The sequence below is a fragment of the Paroedura picta genome, unplaced genomic scaffold (genome assembly GCF_049243985.1).
Source record: "Paroedura picta isolate Pp20150507F unplaced genomic scaffold, Ppicta_v3.0 Ppicta_v3_sca21, whole genome shotgun sequence".
NCBI lineage: Eukaryota > Metazoa > Chordata > Lepidosauria > Squamata > Gekkonidae > Paroedura > Paroedura picta.
The window spans coordinates 2155290-2171150 of NW_027518618.1; the positions used below are offsets into that span (position 1 = coordinate 2155290).

Here is a 15861-nt window from a genome sequence, read left to right on the forward strand (position 1 = left end):
TCTGCCCCGTTGCAGCTCTTTTGGTCAATAGTTGGATGTTGTGTTTTGCTGCTTTGACACACACACACCCCAAGGAAAAGGGGGGGGACCCTTTCAGCAAAGTAATCGAAAAGGATGGAACGGCCTACAGTGCTGAATGGGGTGGGTGGGCATCCTTGCTGGAATGTGACCTTGGGGAAAGGCAGGAAGGGGGAGCTCATCCCACACCCCGAAATAATTCTATAGGGCAGGGCTGGGACACTGGAACCAGGGGAGAAGTGGCCTGGAAAAGCTGGGGCACCCCTGCGCTGAGCAACCCACCCACTCCAGCACAGTCTTACGGGGAAGAGATTAGATGTGCCTTGCTAGAAATTGCCAGACCAGCGTGGCAAGCTGGCATGTGGGGTTTCAGTTGCCCCCCCCCCCACTCTGTGGGTCCGGACAGCCCTACAATATCAGCGTCGACCTAGCCCGGCGGAGCTCAGTTTGCAGCCCTGAAATTTCCACCTTATGTCAAAAATTTTCCCTCTCCTGTGTCCAGAAAAATAAATTGGTTTCAGGATCTTCTGTGTGCACAAACATTTGGGCACCTGAGGGCCAGCCCGACTGGCTGCTTGCCCCTGCCCTCCCCGACTGTTCAAAGCTTGGAGGCCCACCATGATGGGGCTTCTGTAAACGCTCCATGCCAATTTGAATTGACCCATAGTACTGTGGGGCTAGTAGGGGCACTGCTGCTGCCAGGAGAAAATGCCGCAGGGAGGAGCCCCTCTCAGAGCATCGGGGACTCTGACTTTCCACACGTCCAATGAGGGAATGGATGCCCCTTTCTCACACCCCACAGCATGGACTGCACTGTAGGGGCAGGACCCATGGAGGGTGTTCCATCCTGGGATGGCATTCTGATGTGTAGGGCATCGTGCATTTTTGACTGGACTAAAGACCCTAAGAAAGGCCCTGTTGGATCAGACCAGTGAGAATCCATCTTGTCCAGCATCCTGCATCCAGACAGCAGCCAACCCGTTCCTCTGGACATCAGGGGATCCCTGCTGGGTCAGACCAGGGAGGGCCCATCCAGTCCAGCCTCCCGACTCACCCAGGGGCCAGCCAGTTCCTCTGCAGGGCCAGCCACAGGGCAGAGAGGCCGAGGCCTTCCTAAGGACATCAGGGGAGCCCTGCTGGGCCAGACCAGGGAGGGCCGATCCAGTCCAGCCTCCCGTCTCACCCAGGGGCCAGCCAGTTCCTCTGGAGGGCCAGCCACAGGACAGAGAGGCCGAGGCCTTCCTAAGGACATCAGGGGAGCCCTGCTGGGTCAGACCAGGGAGGGCCCATCCAGTCCAGCCTCCCCTCTCACCCAGGGGCTAGCCTGTTCCTCTGCAGGGCCAGCCACAGGGCAGGGAGGCCGAGGCCTTCCTAAGGACATCAGGGGAGCCCTGCTGGGTCAGACCAGGGAGGGCCCATCCAGTCCAGCCTCCCCTCTCACCCAGGGGCCAGCCAGTTCCTCTGCAGGGCCAGCCACAGGGCAGGGAGGCCGAGGCCTTCCTAAGGACATCAGGGGAGCCCTGCTGGGTCAGACCAGGGAGGGCCCATCCAGTCCAGCCTCCCGTCTCACCCAGGGGCTAGCCAGTTCCTCTGCAGGGCCAGCCACAGGGCAGGGAGGCCGAGGACTTCCTAAGGACATCAGGGGAGCCCTGCTGGGTCAGACCAGGGAGGGCCCATCCAGTCCAGCCTCCCCTCTCACCCAGGGGCCAGCCAGTTCCTCTGCAGGGCCAGCCACAGGGCAGGGAGGCCGAGGCCTTCCTAAGGACATCAGGGGAGCCCTGCTGGGTCAGACCAGGGAGGGCCCATCCAGTCCAGCCTCCCGTCTCACCCAGGGGCCAGCCAGTTCCTCTGGAGGGCCAGCCACAGGGCAGGGAGGCCGAGGCCTTCCTAAGGACATCATGGGAGCCCTGCTGGGCCAGACCAGGGAGGGCCCATCCAGTCCAGCCTCCCGTCTCACCCAGGGGCTAGCCAGTTCCTCTGCAGGGCCAGCCACAGGGCAGGGAGGCCGAGGCCTTCCTAAGGACATCAGGGGAGCCCTGCTGGGTCAGACCAGGGAGGGCCCATCCAGTCCAGCCTCCCCTCTCACCCAGGGGCCAGCCAGTTCCTCTGCAGGGCCAGCCACAGGGCAGGGAGGCCGAGGCCTTCCTAAGGACATCAGGGGAGCCCTGCTGGGTCAGACCAGGGAGGGCCCATCCAGTCCAGCCTCCCGTCTCACCCAGGGGCCAGCCAGTTCCTCTGCAGGGCCAGCCACAGGGCAGGGAGGCCGAGGCCTTCCTAAGGACATCAGGGGAGCCCTGCTGGGTCAGACCAGGGAGGGCCCATCCAGTCCAGCCTCCCCTCTCACCCAGGGGCCAGCCAGTTCCTCTGCAGGGCCAGCCACAGGGCAGGGAGGCCGAGGCCTTCCTAAGGACATCAGGGGAGCCCTGCTGGGTCAGACCAGGGAGGGCCCATCCAGTCCAGCCTCCCGTCTCACCCAGGGGCCAGCCAGTTCCTCTGGAGGGCCAGCCACAGGGCAGGGAGGCCGAGGCCTTCCTAAAGACATCAGGGGAGCCCTGCTGGGTCAGGCCAGGGAGGGCCCATCCAGTCCAGCCTCCCGACTCACCCAGGGGCCAGCCAGTTCCCCTGGAGGGCCAGCCACAGGGCAGGGAGGCCGAGGCCTTCCTAAGGACATCAGGGGAGCCCTGCTGGGTCAGACCAGGGAGGGCCCATCCAGTCCAGCCTCCCGACTCACCCAGGGGCCAGCCAGTTCCTCTGCAGGGCCAGCCACAGGGCAGGGAGGCCAAGGCCTTCCTAAGGACATCAGGGGAGCCCTGCTGGGTCAGGCCAGGGAGGGCCCATCCAGTCCAGCCTCCCGTCTCACCCAGGGGCTAGCCAGTTCCTCTGCAGGGCCAGCCACAGGGCAGGGAGGCCGAGGCCTTCCTAAGGACATCAGGGGAGCCCTGCTGGGTCAGACCAGGGAGGGCCCATCCAGTCCAGCCTCCCCTCTCACCCAGGGGCCAGCCAGTTCCTCTGCAGGGCCAGCCACAGGGCAGGGAGGCCGAGGCCTTCCTAAGGACATCAGGGGAGCCCTGCTGGGTCAGACCAGGGAGGGCCCATCCAGTCCAGCCTCCCGTCTCACCCAGGGGCTAGCCAGTTCCTCTGCAGGGCCAGCCACAGGGCAGGGAGGCCGAGGCCTTCCTAAGGACATCAGGGGAGCCCTGCTGGGTCAGACCAGGGAGGGCCCATCCAGTCCAGCCTCCCCTCTCACCCAGGGGCCAGCCAGTTCCTCTGCAGGGCCAGCCACAGGGCAGGGAGGCCGAGGCCTTCCTAAGGACATCAGGGGAGCCCTGCTGGGTCAGACCAGGGAGGGCCCATCCAGTCCAGCCTCCCGTCTCACCCAGGGGCCAGCCAGTTCCTCTGGAGGGCCAGCCACAGGGCAGGGAGGCCGAGGCCTTCCTAAAGACATCAGGGGAGCCCTGCTGGGTCAGGCCAGGGAGGGCCCATCCAGTCCAGCCTCCCGACTCACCCAGGGGCCAGCCAGTTCCCCTGGAGGGCCAGCCACAGGGCAGGGAGGCCGAGGCCTTCCTAAGGACATCAGGGGAGCCCTGCTGGGTCAGACCAGGGAGGGCCCATCCAGTCCAGCCTCCCGACTCACCCAGGGGCCAGCCAGTTCCTCTGCAGGGCCAGCCACAGGGCAGGGAGGCCGAGGCCTTCCTAAGGACATCAGGGGAGCCCTGCTGGGTCAGGCCAGGGAGGGCCCATCCAGTCCAGCCTCCCGTCTCACCCAGGGGCCAGCCAGTTCCTCTGCAGGGCCAGCCACAGGGCAGGGAGGCCGAGGCCTTCCTAAGGACATCAGGGGAGCCCTGCTGGGTCAGACCAGGGAGGGCCCATCCAGTCCAGCCTCCCGTCTCACCCAGGGGCCAGCCAGTTCCTCTGCAGGGCCAGCCACAGGGCAGGGAGGCCGAGGTCTTCCTAAGGACATCAGGGGAGCCCTGCTGGGTCAGACCAGGGAGGGCCCATCCAGTCCAGCCTCCCGTCTCACCCAGGGGCCAGCCAGTTCCTCTGGAGGGCCAGCCACAGGGCAGGGAGGCCGAGGCCTTCCTAAGGACATCAGGGGAGCCCTGCTGGGTCAGACCAGGGAGGGCCCATCCAGTCCAGCCTCCCGTCTCACCCAGGGGCCAGCCAGTTCCTCTGCAGGGCCAGCCACAGGGCAGGGAGGCCGAGGCCTTCCTAAGGACATCAGGGGAGCCCTGCTGGGTCAGGCCAGGGAGGGCCCATCCAGTCCAGCCTCCCGTCTCACCCAGGGGCCAGCCAGTTCCTCTGGAGGGCCAGCCACAGGGCAGAGAGGCCGAGGCCTTCCTAAGGACATCAGGGGAGCCCTGCTGGGTCAGGCCAGGGAGGGCCCATCCAGCCCAGCATCCTGCTTCACACAGGGGCCAGCCAGTTCCTCTGGAGGGCCAGCCACAGGGCAGGGAGGCCGAGGCCTTCCTAAGGACATCAGGGGAGCCCTGCTGGGTCAGACCAGGGAGGGCCCATCCAGTCCAGCCTCCCGTCTCACCCAGGGGCCAGCCAGTTCCTCTGGAGGGCCAGCCACAGGGCAGAGAGGCCGAGGCCTTCCTAAGGACATCAGGGGAGCCCTGCTGGGTCAGGCCAGGGAGGGCCCATCCCGTCCAGCCTCCCGTCTCACCCAGGGGCCAGCCAGTTCCTCTGGACGGCAGCCACAGGGTGGAGCTCTGGGACTGAATTTGTGCCCCTCAGTGTGGAGGACTACCATGGCCGGTAGTCATTGATAGTCCTGTCTTCCATGACTTTCTCTCATCCCTTTTTCCTATGGACATCCTCTGGCAGTAAATTCCACCGGTGTCAAGTGTATTTCCTTTTGTCCATCCTGAACCTTCTGCCAGTTGGCTCTGATGCCGTCACGTTCAGTAGGCCGGGTCTTTCACAATCGACACTGCCTGTCAGCAGACGGAGCCAGACACCGAATCCAAAAGCATGGCCGATGCCCCACGTGGGTGCATATTTTAGTCCTTCGCAGCTGTGTGAGGCCCAGGGCCCCGTTTAGAATCCCACCCAAGTACAACGGCTCCGAAAAGTCACACTTACCCACACCCGCATAACCCAGCGTTGGGCAGGAAGTCAAAGAGGCCCCCGTCTGGTACCCCCCCCCCCCAATTCCTCACAATCCCACTGCCCCAGAGGCCGGCATGCTTTGGATACAATGTCAGTTTAGGATCCAGAAGACTTGGGCTCAAATTCCTTCTCTGTCACAGAAGCCTGCTGGGTGACCCACACAGACACACACACGCCCTAACCACACACCCCAAAGTGGTTACGAGGGGAAAAGAGGAAAAGGCTGTAAATCACTTTAGAAAAGGCGAGGAAGTAGTGAAGGAAACAAAGAGGAGCCCGTGATGGGCTGCAGAAAGTGGTGGCAGCAACAAACCCAGACAGCTTCAATGGGATTGGAGAAACACCTGGAGCAGCGGTCCATCTTTGGCTCTGAGCCACAAGGGACCGAGGGAGCGCTCTGTCTGGGGCAGGGAAGCCCTGTCCCCCTGGTGCTTGGGGGGCCACAGTGGGAAGGCTGCTGGTGGACCTCATGATGGCCCCGGGGTTTGGGCCACTGTGGGACATAAACTGCTGCATGGGATGGGCCACTGGCCTGGTCCAGCAGGGCTCTCCTCATGTTCTTCTCAGGGGAAGGCCTCCTCCTGTAAGCTTCCACAGGAACTGGTGGGCCACAGTTTGAGACGGGATGCTGGAGCAGAAGCCTTTACAGGGGTGTGGCTCCCGAGTGAGGCTTTTCAAAGGCGGCCAAGGTGAGTTTGGGTGCTCCTGCTTCACAACACTTGTACCTTTCCCTTCACTGAGTTCAGGCCCACTCGCCTGCCAACGCGGTGAGAGACAGTGGGGACAGATTGCATCCGAACCCAGAAGTGACACTGTATCTTCGTGACATTCTGGGGTCCTCCAAAGTCTTTATGCTAAAAGCTGCAGAGACTGGGGGGAGGATGAGTTCCTAGAGGATTTCCTTGTGGGTGCTGGCCACATTCCTAGGCTTCTGGGAAGGGGGCAGAGTTTTAGAATTATAACTTGTCTCCCGACTAAAGTGACTTCTTCCCCCAGAGGGGTAGCCAAGCCCTAGGGGCTCATGGGAATTGTAGTCCACAGAGATCTGGAAAGCCACGGCCACCTTGGGATCTCACAGAGCTTCTTTCCCAAAAATTTTGCCCCCCCCACCACCATCTTGAATACCTTTCCCAGCTACAAGCTGGACCTGTATTACACTTCTAGGTCTTCTGCTGAGTGTTTGTCTTTTCCCTTCTTATCGAACATGGACTTTTCAGAAGTCCAGAGATGCCCGGGATATGTCCAGTTTTGGAGCGCTCCCCGCAATACAAAAGACAGCCGCACAGGGAAACCAAACCAGGCACAGAAGAGACTCAAGCCTAAACTCTTGGTTAAGCGCAAACTTCAAGTCCAAGCGGCACCTCTAAGACCTACAAAGTTTTATTCAAGGTTATAAGCTTTTCCTCAGATATTCCGGGAATCTACAACCCTGGGCAGAGCAACAATTGGTTCCAGGGGCACCTTTAAGAATGACCAAGTTTTAGTCAAGGTCTAAGTTTTCGGGGGCACGCACACTTCTTTGGGCTGCTGCTTCAGATCAGCACGGCTGCACACCTGATTTGGTTATTTAAAAATGATTTGATGCAACAGAAATGCCCATGGGCCATGAAGTGTCAGATCCCTCTCCCACAAGGCCTAATTTCCCCCACCCATCAATCTTGACCAAGGCTCCCCAGGCAAGGAGAGGAGGAGGAGGGAGGGGAGATTGGGACAGGATCCCAAATTGGGACTTCAGATGCTTTGGTGCATACATTGAAGTGGCCACAAGGCGGCAGGCTCTCCCCAGCGTCTCCACTTGTGGGAAGTCTCTTGAACTCAGCCAGGGAAGCTCTGGGGAGGGTGCGGGCAGGACACGTAGAGCCTTGGGGGGCAACAGAGAACTGGTCCCAGCCCTATCGCTTACCTGTATCTGCATGCAATGGTGATGATTGGGTGAGGGGAAAGGAGGAACCAGGCGTCCTATCTGCATCTCCTCAACAATATTTAGGGAAATACAGGTAAGAAAAAAGCAGGAAAGCAGATTATTTCTGAATTCCTACAGAACTTCGGAGAAATGCCCAAAGCAACCCCTTCCCTGCCTGAGCTGCAGCCCCCGGGTTGCCAGCTAATAAAGCTTGCTCCCTCTCCTATATTGCTTCCTGCCTGTATGATCTTTACACAGTCCCTGCAAAGTAGACATAGAATCCTAGAGTTGGAAAGGACCTCCAGGGTCATCTAGTCCACCCCCTGCAGAATGCAGGAAATTCACACCTACTTGCTCACCCATAGTGACCCCAATTCCATGCCCAGATGATGACACCCCCTAAAAAAAAAACCCAAATCCCTGCCCTGCCTAGCTTGGAGGGGATTCACCTACTATCTCAAAGTGATGATCCATTCATAAAATCACCATTTCTGTCAGATGACAGACTAGCATCTGCTTAAAAACTTCCGAAGAAGGAGAACCCACCACCTCCCGAGGAAGCTGAAATGGAACTGCCAGACAATTGTAGGATCTCCCGGTGACACAGTACACATGGAAGCGGTCAACTGAGCAGACACTTCCTATTTACAAGTTCCCCCCCCCCAAAGACAATAATTTGACTCCTAAATAACATGCTGAATGATGAACACCATCACCATAAAGGGGGGGGGGGGACGACACCCTGAAATACAGGTGAGAACCAAAAAGGTTAAGACTAAAATCAATTTAGAAAAATATAAAGTTTATCATAAAAGCTCAAATGTTTAATTAACCTAAAAGGATATCTCTCTGGCACACATAAACATGTGAGTACACCAGTAATGCCAAAAAGTTTGATCTAAGGTGAGGGGAACATGTTTTGATCTAAAGAGAGTTCAAATATACAGATGCTCAGAATAACAACTGTGTACAATTTTCAACAGGGGAAGTAAAAAGAACAACCTTATTTGGTCTGTTCTGGTCCTGCCAGGTGTTCATATTAGCAAAACTCTCAGCCAGCAAACTGGAGAATTCCACTGCTGCTTCTCATTTTGGATCTGTCCTCAGGTCAAAGTCTAATCTTTTTGGCATTGTGAGCGGGCATCACCTACTGGCAGATCCTTGCAAGGAGAGATGTCAGGGATTGAACCTGAGACCTTCTGGCTGCCAAGCCGTGACCCCTGCATGGCTCAAAAGGGGCGATATAAAAGTTGAAATCGAAATACCTCTATAGCTCCGTATTCAACAGGGAGGGAACGTATCTCGTTTCATCCCAATCCCCCCCCCGGCCCAGGTTTGCCGGGGGGGGGGGGGATGGTGTGCGCCGGTGCCTTAAGGTTGACATGGTTGGGACCCTCCCCCGTCCCCGTCGATTTCAGCAGCCTGCAAGGGCGCTTTGTGGTCAGCAGGTGGCGCCGCTGCTTCATTTTGCCGCGGAGACCCTTGAAGGGCATGAGAAGGCGACCCCCGAGCCCCAGCCCCCGTCCCGGCCGGCCCCTCTTTCGGGACCCCTGGCACAGGGCTGCCAACCTCCAGGCGGGACCTGGGGAATCCTCCGGCTCCTTCCCAGGCGAGGGGAGCGCACTTGCGCGGGGAGAGAACGGCTGCTTTGCTCGACGGGCTTTAGGGAGCTCCCGGGCGCCGCGCGAAAATGTCCCCCGACTCTTGCCGCCCGGAGTTGGCACCCCTTCCGCCTGCGTCTGCTCCAGAGGCGGGGGCTTCGGGGATCACCCGCTCCGGGAGCCAGAGGCAGGGAGAGAGCCAGGCGCGAGGGCAAGAGTGCCTCTGAGCGCGTGCAGAGCGCGGCGTCGTGGTCGGCGGAGGCTCCTGCGGGGGGGGGAGGGGGCGCGTGTCCGGCGCGGGGGAGCGGAGCGGCCGAGATTGACAGGCGAGGCGCGCCGGAGTCAAAGGGCGGCCGGCCCGAGAAGGCACCGGGGAAGGGACGGCGCTCGCCCGCCCGCCCGCAGCCCGGCAGTGACCGCATGGACGCGCCCGTGGGGAAGCGGGATGGGGGCCGCCCACGTGACTCCCCGCCCGCCCGCCAATCACGCGGTGGAGCCCCCCCCCCCGCTCCCGACGGCTGACAGGTGTCCGTTCTCCGCTAATGGGCCGCATGAAGGGGGGGCTGCCAATCACTCCCCCCCCCGCGCATCTGCCAGGCCCCGAGTGGGCCCCAGGCGCCCCCCCTGCCGGCGGGGGCCCCCAGGAAGGGAGTCCGGAGCCTCGTCCGCGGGGTCGCTCGGCGGGGGCTGCAGTGGGATTGGGGCCGCTGGCCTTTGCCGCCCCCGACCAGCCGCCCGCTCTTGGGGGGGGAGGGAGGGGGTCGCGCCGCCCTCCGAAGCTGAGCAGCCCCCCGCCCTTCCTGGCGCCCTTTGCCCGCGGGGCCCGGATCCCTCGTCCCCAACTCTTCGGAGGCCGAGCGCCAGGACGGGCGGCTCCCCGGGCGGGCGGACCCTGCTGGGCTCGCCGGCCTCTCTCTCGCCGGAGCGACTTCTGCCTCCGCGTCCCGCTGTCCGGGGGGGTGGGGGGGCTGCCCTGGGAAGGGGCTCGGCGGGGCCGTGCCGCTAGGCGAGAGGCTCCCCCGTTCCCCCCGGCGGGGCCGCCCCCTTCAGCCTCAAGCACCGCGCGGGGTCTGCGTGGCGGAGGCGGGCCCCGATCCCCGGCGGGCTTCCCCGGCCGACCCGGGATTCGAACTCGGCGCCGGCCGCGCCCTCCGTTGCCCCGCGAGGCCAGGCGCCGGAGGAGCCCCCCGCCCCCGGGCCCCCTCGCTCTGGCTCCCCATTGGCCGGGAGGCGGCGGCGGCGGCGCGGCCACGGAAGGGCCCCCACGTGCCACGGGGGGGGGGGGGGCGCCTTCAGCGGGCCTCTCGTGGGCGGCGGGCGGGCGGGCGGGCGGGCTTCCCTCTGGGCATGTGCAGAGCGGCCGGGCAGCCCTGGCCAGGCGAGCGGCGGCGGCGGCGGCAGCATCAGCATCAGTATGCGCCGCGCCCGCCCGCCCGCTCATCACCATGTGAAAGGCAGCCGCGCCGGCAGCGCCTCCAGCTCCTCCAGCTCCAGCTCCAGCGCCGGCGAGGGGTGCGCAGGGTGGGCGAGGGCGGGAGCGCCTCTTCCCTCCCCCCCCCCCTCCTCCCTCGTGCGCGCCACGCCGGCCGCCTCCGCCAGTGCTGCCGACCCCGGCCCCATGGCGGAGGGGGCCCGGCGCGCGGGACGCCCCCTCCTCCTCCTCCCCCCCCCCGCCCGGACCCCGCCTGAGTGAGTGAGCGAGCGAGCGAGAGAGAGAGAGGGAGCGCGAGCAAGGGGGGAGGGCCCGCGGCGCGCGGTTGGGGGTCGCCCCCTCCGAGGGGGACAATGGGCAGGGCGCCGCGTGGCCAAGTTGGAGGGGAGAGCGCGTGGGGGGGGGTGGGGGGGGCTTGGCGGGGGGGGCACCCTTCCGCCAGAAGTTGCGGCTGTCCCCCGCTGGAAGCAGGCGGCGGCACCGGAGGGGCTTCGGGCTGGACAGGTAGGACCCCCGACTGCTGCCCCCTTTTCCTCGGCTGCTTCCCGCGAAGGGCCCGGTCCGAACTTGGCCGCGGCGTCTGCAGCGCTCCTGAGGGGCTCCCGAGGTGACCTTTGGGACCGGGATGGCTCCTGAGCCCGGAGAAGAGGGCGGGAGCACGGGAAAACCCCCCTGGCCTGGCCAGAAGATCCGGGGGGGGCAGGGGGTCTACCCCCCCACCTGCCCACCCGCCCCTCATTCTGCAGCCTGCCTTTCCCTCGGGTGGAATGGAGCCTTTAGTGTCTAGCAGGAGGGGTGTCTATCTGATTTCCTTCTCAGTTCCAGGGGTTGGTTTGACAGAAACTCTCTGCACATGATCAGAGACTCCTGGGATAAAATGCTTTGAAAAACTGGCCTTGCCAGTGGCCCCACTGGGGGGGGGAAGCTTTGCCCACCAAACTGGGTGACCCCGGCCCGGAAGGGGTCGAATTGGCACAGGCAGAGAACCCCCCCCCCTCAGATTTCTTCCTGGCTCAGGGAACCTTTTCTATCTTTAGGTAGAGCTCACCTGGTTAAAAGAGAAGCCGAAAAGACAAAAGTCCATGAAGTGGCTTTTATTGGGTTGGGCAAAGACTGTTTTGGAGGGAGAAGTGCCGAAAGGGGAGACTTGGACTTCTCCAGGGAGAAGTCAGCTGAGACCCAGCAGGCTCCCTCCGGAAACCTCCGCTCTGGAAGGCACGTTTGGCCGGCCCTGTGGAACTCCCCGGGTCCCTTTGGTTTTCCAAGAGGGAACTTTTGATTCCAAAGTCACTTGACCCATGAGATTAGGGGGGACTTTGCACCTGTGAGAAGGAGGGGAGCTGGTTGTTTGTACCCCACTTTTCACTTCCGAAAGGAGTCTCAAAGTTTCTTACAATCGCCTTCCCTCCCTCTCCTCACGACAGGCACCCATGAGGCAGGTGGGTCTGAGAGAACTCTGACAGAACTGCTCTGTGAGAACAGCTCTAGGACCAGGGCCACCCAGCTGGCTGCATGTGGAGGAGCAGGGAGTCCAACCGGCTCCACAGATTAGAAGCTGCTGCGCTTAACCAAGACACCAAGCGTGTCGGCTTAAGAGCTGACCTGAATGTTTAAAAAGTAGGAAATTTTGAGGACTGGACTAAGGCAAGCTTCTCAATAATTTTTTGGGCACCTGTGGCGATTTAGAACTTCTGGGGCAGAACACCTGCTTTGCTCACAGAAGGGTCCAGGTGCGAATCCTCAATGTCTCCTCCTGAGGCCGCTCAGAGGCAGGGAACAAGCTGAGATTTTGGTGCCTTTCAGCCAAACAGACAGAGACGCTTTGGCAAATCCTGCTCCTCGTTCAGGCCCATCAGTGACACAAGCTATATGAACAGGCCCACGGGTGTACCTCTTTGAGGGCTAGTAACTCGCACAAACGTTTCGTGAATCTGGGCCGTTCTCGGGAAATTCTGTTTCCCACAAGAAGTGCCCTGGATCCACCAGAACGGAAGACCCCTCCCTCCTGCCTGCCGACCCTGATCTGGGTTTAACCCCTAGCAGGCCTTGCGGTTCCACTTTTTAGCACTTCTGGATACTGCGTGACAGGATTTGCCTTTTTCCTGGCAAAAATACAGGGCTGAACTGATTCCCGACTGCGGCGGAATCTACTGAGGTTGTTTGTGGGATGTCAGAGGCCCAGAATTCTCGCTGGGTGGGGTGGGGGAGACGCTGGGAAGAGGCTTCATTGCCTTCTCGGGGATGGTGGGCAGTGCTGTCAAGTCCCAGCCGACATAGTGGACAAAGGGCTTTCAGGGCCAGAGAGGTTCAAGAGGGGGTGGCCCTTGGCTGCCTCTGTGTACTGACCCTGGGCTTCCTCGGGGGTCTCCCAGCCAAGGGCCGGCCAAGTCCAAACCCTGCTTAGCTTCCGAGGCCATCCAGCCAGGGTTCCCTCTAGGACTACCCCCTTCCCCGAAACCTGGCACACCTGCACAGCAGAGGGGACAGTGGCCCAGGTGGTCTCCCTCCCTGTTCTTTGAGGCCAAAGCGGTCCTTCGCTCGCAGGGCACGGACTGGAACAGTTTCCTGGGTTGGGACCGGTGCTGGCTGCTGCCTGGAGCTGCCCTCTGCCGGGAGAGAGACGCTTTGCTCTCTGCGTTGACTTCATAGCTGGCGAGGCCAAGCCGCCGAACGCTCGTTGGAGGAGGAGGAGCGCCTTTGGATCGGACCCAGCGGCACATCTCTGCTGTCCGGATTCCAGAGGAAAGCTCACCAGCGGGTCTTGGAGGGAGCTCATTTTATCCTCAGCGCTTGGTGTTTGGAGGTAGACTGCCTCGGAATGGGGAGGTTCCCCGTGGGTCTCTCGACCAGGATCCTGATTTAACCCAGGCACATGGGCTATTTTCTGCAAAGCTGCGTTGGTGCCGGGTGGGAATTGCCGGGATGATTCTCCTGGGCAAACACTGTTTCTGACGGTAATGGCTGGGGGTTGAGGAGCAGAGAGCCTTTGAGGAGGGTGGAAAACATCTGCTTTTGTTTTTAACGCTCTCGCTAGCTCTGTGGGGCTAGCGCTGCGGGGCCCTGCAGTTTGGGATGTTTCTGGGCAATGCCAAGGCTGCCTGCAATCGCCAGGCGTTTGGGGCTGTGTCGAGGGTTAAGGTTTTCTTTGCAGACTTGTTTGAGCAGCAGCCAGAATTGTTGTGGGTGTTTTAAAGAACTCCCTGTATGGTCACTCGGCTTGGGCGTCCCTGTGCACGGCTCTGTGCGGCCTGCAGCTGGGCTGTCAAAGGTCAGATGAAGAGAGGGGGGTGCATGCCCTGTCCAAGAGAGGGGTCAGCCCTGGATCCCGTTCCAAAGCGGCAAGGGAGGGAGGCTTAAGCGTGGTAGCCTCTGAGACAGGGGCAGTCAACCTGTGGTCCTCCAGATGTTCATGGACTACAATTCCCATGAGCCCCTGCCAGCAGGGGCTCATGGGAATTGTAGTCCATGAACATCTGGAGGACCACAGGTTGACTACCTCTGCTCTAAGATCCCTTGGTTGGGAATCATCGGGGAGAGCTGTTCAGAACCTGGCATCCTGGCTTAGAACATCCTGCCCTGCCTCGCTGGGGTGTTGTAAGGATGAACCTCAAGTGGCTTGTGCCGTCAAACCCTTCCTGCAGTTCTCTTTCAAAGCGGCAGTGGTTCTCTTTGCCTAAAATGTAGAACAGTTCTCTCAGAGCTCTCTCAGCCTCCTCTACCTCTCAGGGTGTCTGTTGTGGGAAGCGGAAAGGAAAGGGGTTTGTAAGCTGTTTGGGAGTCTTTCATTTCTCAAACTCTTTCATTTGCTCTTTCTGGGGGTGGGGGCTCTTGCAAGGCCAGGGCAGAGAATTTCCAAATTTTCTGCTCCTAAAACCTCAGGGTTTGTACTTGAACTGTCCCCAGAGCGGTCTTTCTCTTCTCCTTTTCATGCATCCTGCACACAGATGTTTCCCTGTGCTTTGTCCCCATACTGAAAGTTCGGGGGTGGGGGCAGCCCCAGGCCAGTTCCCCCCAACGGCCGTGAACCGGTCTTCCCGCAGCACCCCACCCTACCCCTGGCTGGGCTGCCAGCTGCGGGCAGAAGGTGTTCCAGCAGGCGGGTGGGCATTGGTATGCGTGGAACGCCGTGTCTATTGATGATCTCGATTTTATATGCGCGAGAGGTGTGGGGCTTGTATTGGTATGTGCGAGAGGGTGCGAGTGCGGGTGAGCGTGCCTCCGGATCGGTATGCGTGGGTGCTCGCGCGCTTTTCCGGGTGGGGAGGGCTCGGACGTGCGGCCGGTGGAGTGGGCACCCGCCGGTGAGTGTCTGCCGTCGCTTTGTGTGGGGCTGGGGCTGGGGCTGGGGCTGGGGCTGGGGCTGGGGCTGGGGCTGGGGCTGGGGCTGGAGCGGAGGGCCGTGTGTTTTTCAAACTTTTCCATCCGCCGCAGGTAATCTCTCTGTCGTGGGGTGGCCGTGCTGGATGCGTCAGGGCTGCCGTGCGCCGTTCGTGGAAGGGTCTCCAGCTGGGAAGGGCTTTGTCTTTTTGCAAGTCAGCCTCCTCCGGACGTGTCCGGAGGGGCCATCAAGTTGCAGCTGACTAAACCGGACTCCGGCCAGGGGCTTCCAAGGCGAGGGAGAGGCCGTGGTGGTTGGCCCCTGCCTCCCCCTGCAGAGCCTTCCGTGGGGGTCTCCCTTCTGAGTGCCCGCCCTGCTTAGCATCCCAGATGGGGCTGTCCCCAGCTGCCCTCCCTTCTGTACAACCCGCTATCAGCCGTGCCTTTGGAAGCCTTGAAAACTTTCTGCCTCCCCCAGCAGAACTCTACGGAGCCTCTGCCTTGGGACCCCTAATTCAGCATCCCCTGGCCCAAAGGGGGCACTCAGTTGCCCCCCCAGAAGCAAAGTTCCCCCACACCCTTCTGCCAGCTCTGGGTTGAGATTTTGGGGTGCAGCCCGAGGAGGGTTGGGGTTTAGGAGGGGAGGGCCTTCAAGTCAGAGTCCACTTCCCAAAGTGGCCACTTCCTCCAGGGGAACTGACCCCTGTCACCGACTGAGGCAACCTCCAGCTGCATCTGCTGCATGGAGCCTCTTGGAGGGGGACGAGGTCAAAATGCACGGGGGGGGGGGCAGACGAGGGATCCATCCCATTGGCCACTGAGTCGGTATCTCCAGGGGGCAGCCTGTAAGCCGGCTTTAAATGTGGCTAAGGGGAGGTGGGTCTTTGGCCTTTCTAGGCCAGGGTTTGTCTGCTCTGGCGGTCCCCTCTCTGGGGTCTTCGATGGGAAATATGTGAGATTGAACCCAGGAAGCGCTGCGTGCTGATCCAATGCTCTGCCAGGGAGTTCTTCATGCTGAGGACTTCCCCCCCTCTACTGTGGTTTGTCCCCCCCCCCAAAAAAAACGAGTATTAACCCTCCCTTTGAACTCAGACGTTCCCTCCAGTTTTCCTAACATCAGAGCTCCATGGACGAGCCAGCGTGGTGTCGTGGCTAAGAGCAGCAGCTTCTGATCTGATAAGCCAGGTTTGATTCCCCACTCCTCCACGTGCAGTCAGCTGGGTGATCTTGGGCTGGTCACAGTCTTGTTACAAGCTGTTGCAGAGCAGTTCTCTCAGAGCTCTCTCAGTCACACTCACCTCACAGGGAATTTTTCTTTCCGTTCTCTCTGTGCCAGAGAGTCAGCAGGAAAAGAGAATATCTCCTCCCCCCCCCCAAAAAAATACAACACCCCACCTGTTGAACATTTAGGAAAAGATCCGAGAGTATAACTTTCTTGATTGTAGTTGGAGTTTGGTTGGTAGGCCTTTGGAGCTTGG

The 15861-nt window shown here is 61.1% G+C and overlaps 1 protein-coding gene across 6 annotated transcripts in view; it reads left to right on the forward strand.

Moving 5' to 3' along the window:
* Positions 1 to 10022: 10022 nt before the first annotated feature.
* NPAS1 (neuronal PAS domain protein 1) overlaps positions 10023 to 15861 on the forward strand; it is an 82790-nt gene continuing 76951 nt past the window's right edge. The window contains exons 1-2 of one of the 6 annotated variants that reach the window (XM_077318690.1): positions 10495 to 10570; positions 12716 to 12869. The gene's annotated coding sequence lies outside the window, so the exon portion shown is untranslated. Of the gene's footprint in view, positions 10147 to 10225; positions 10324 to 10472; positions 10571 to 10805; positions 12870 to 12997; positions 13021 to 15861 lie in introns of those variants that run through there. The other 5 variants (XM_077318694.1, XM_077318695.1, XM_077318692.1 and 2 more) reach the window with 5 other exon arrangements.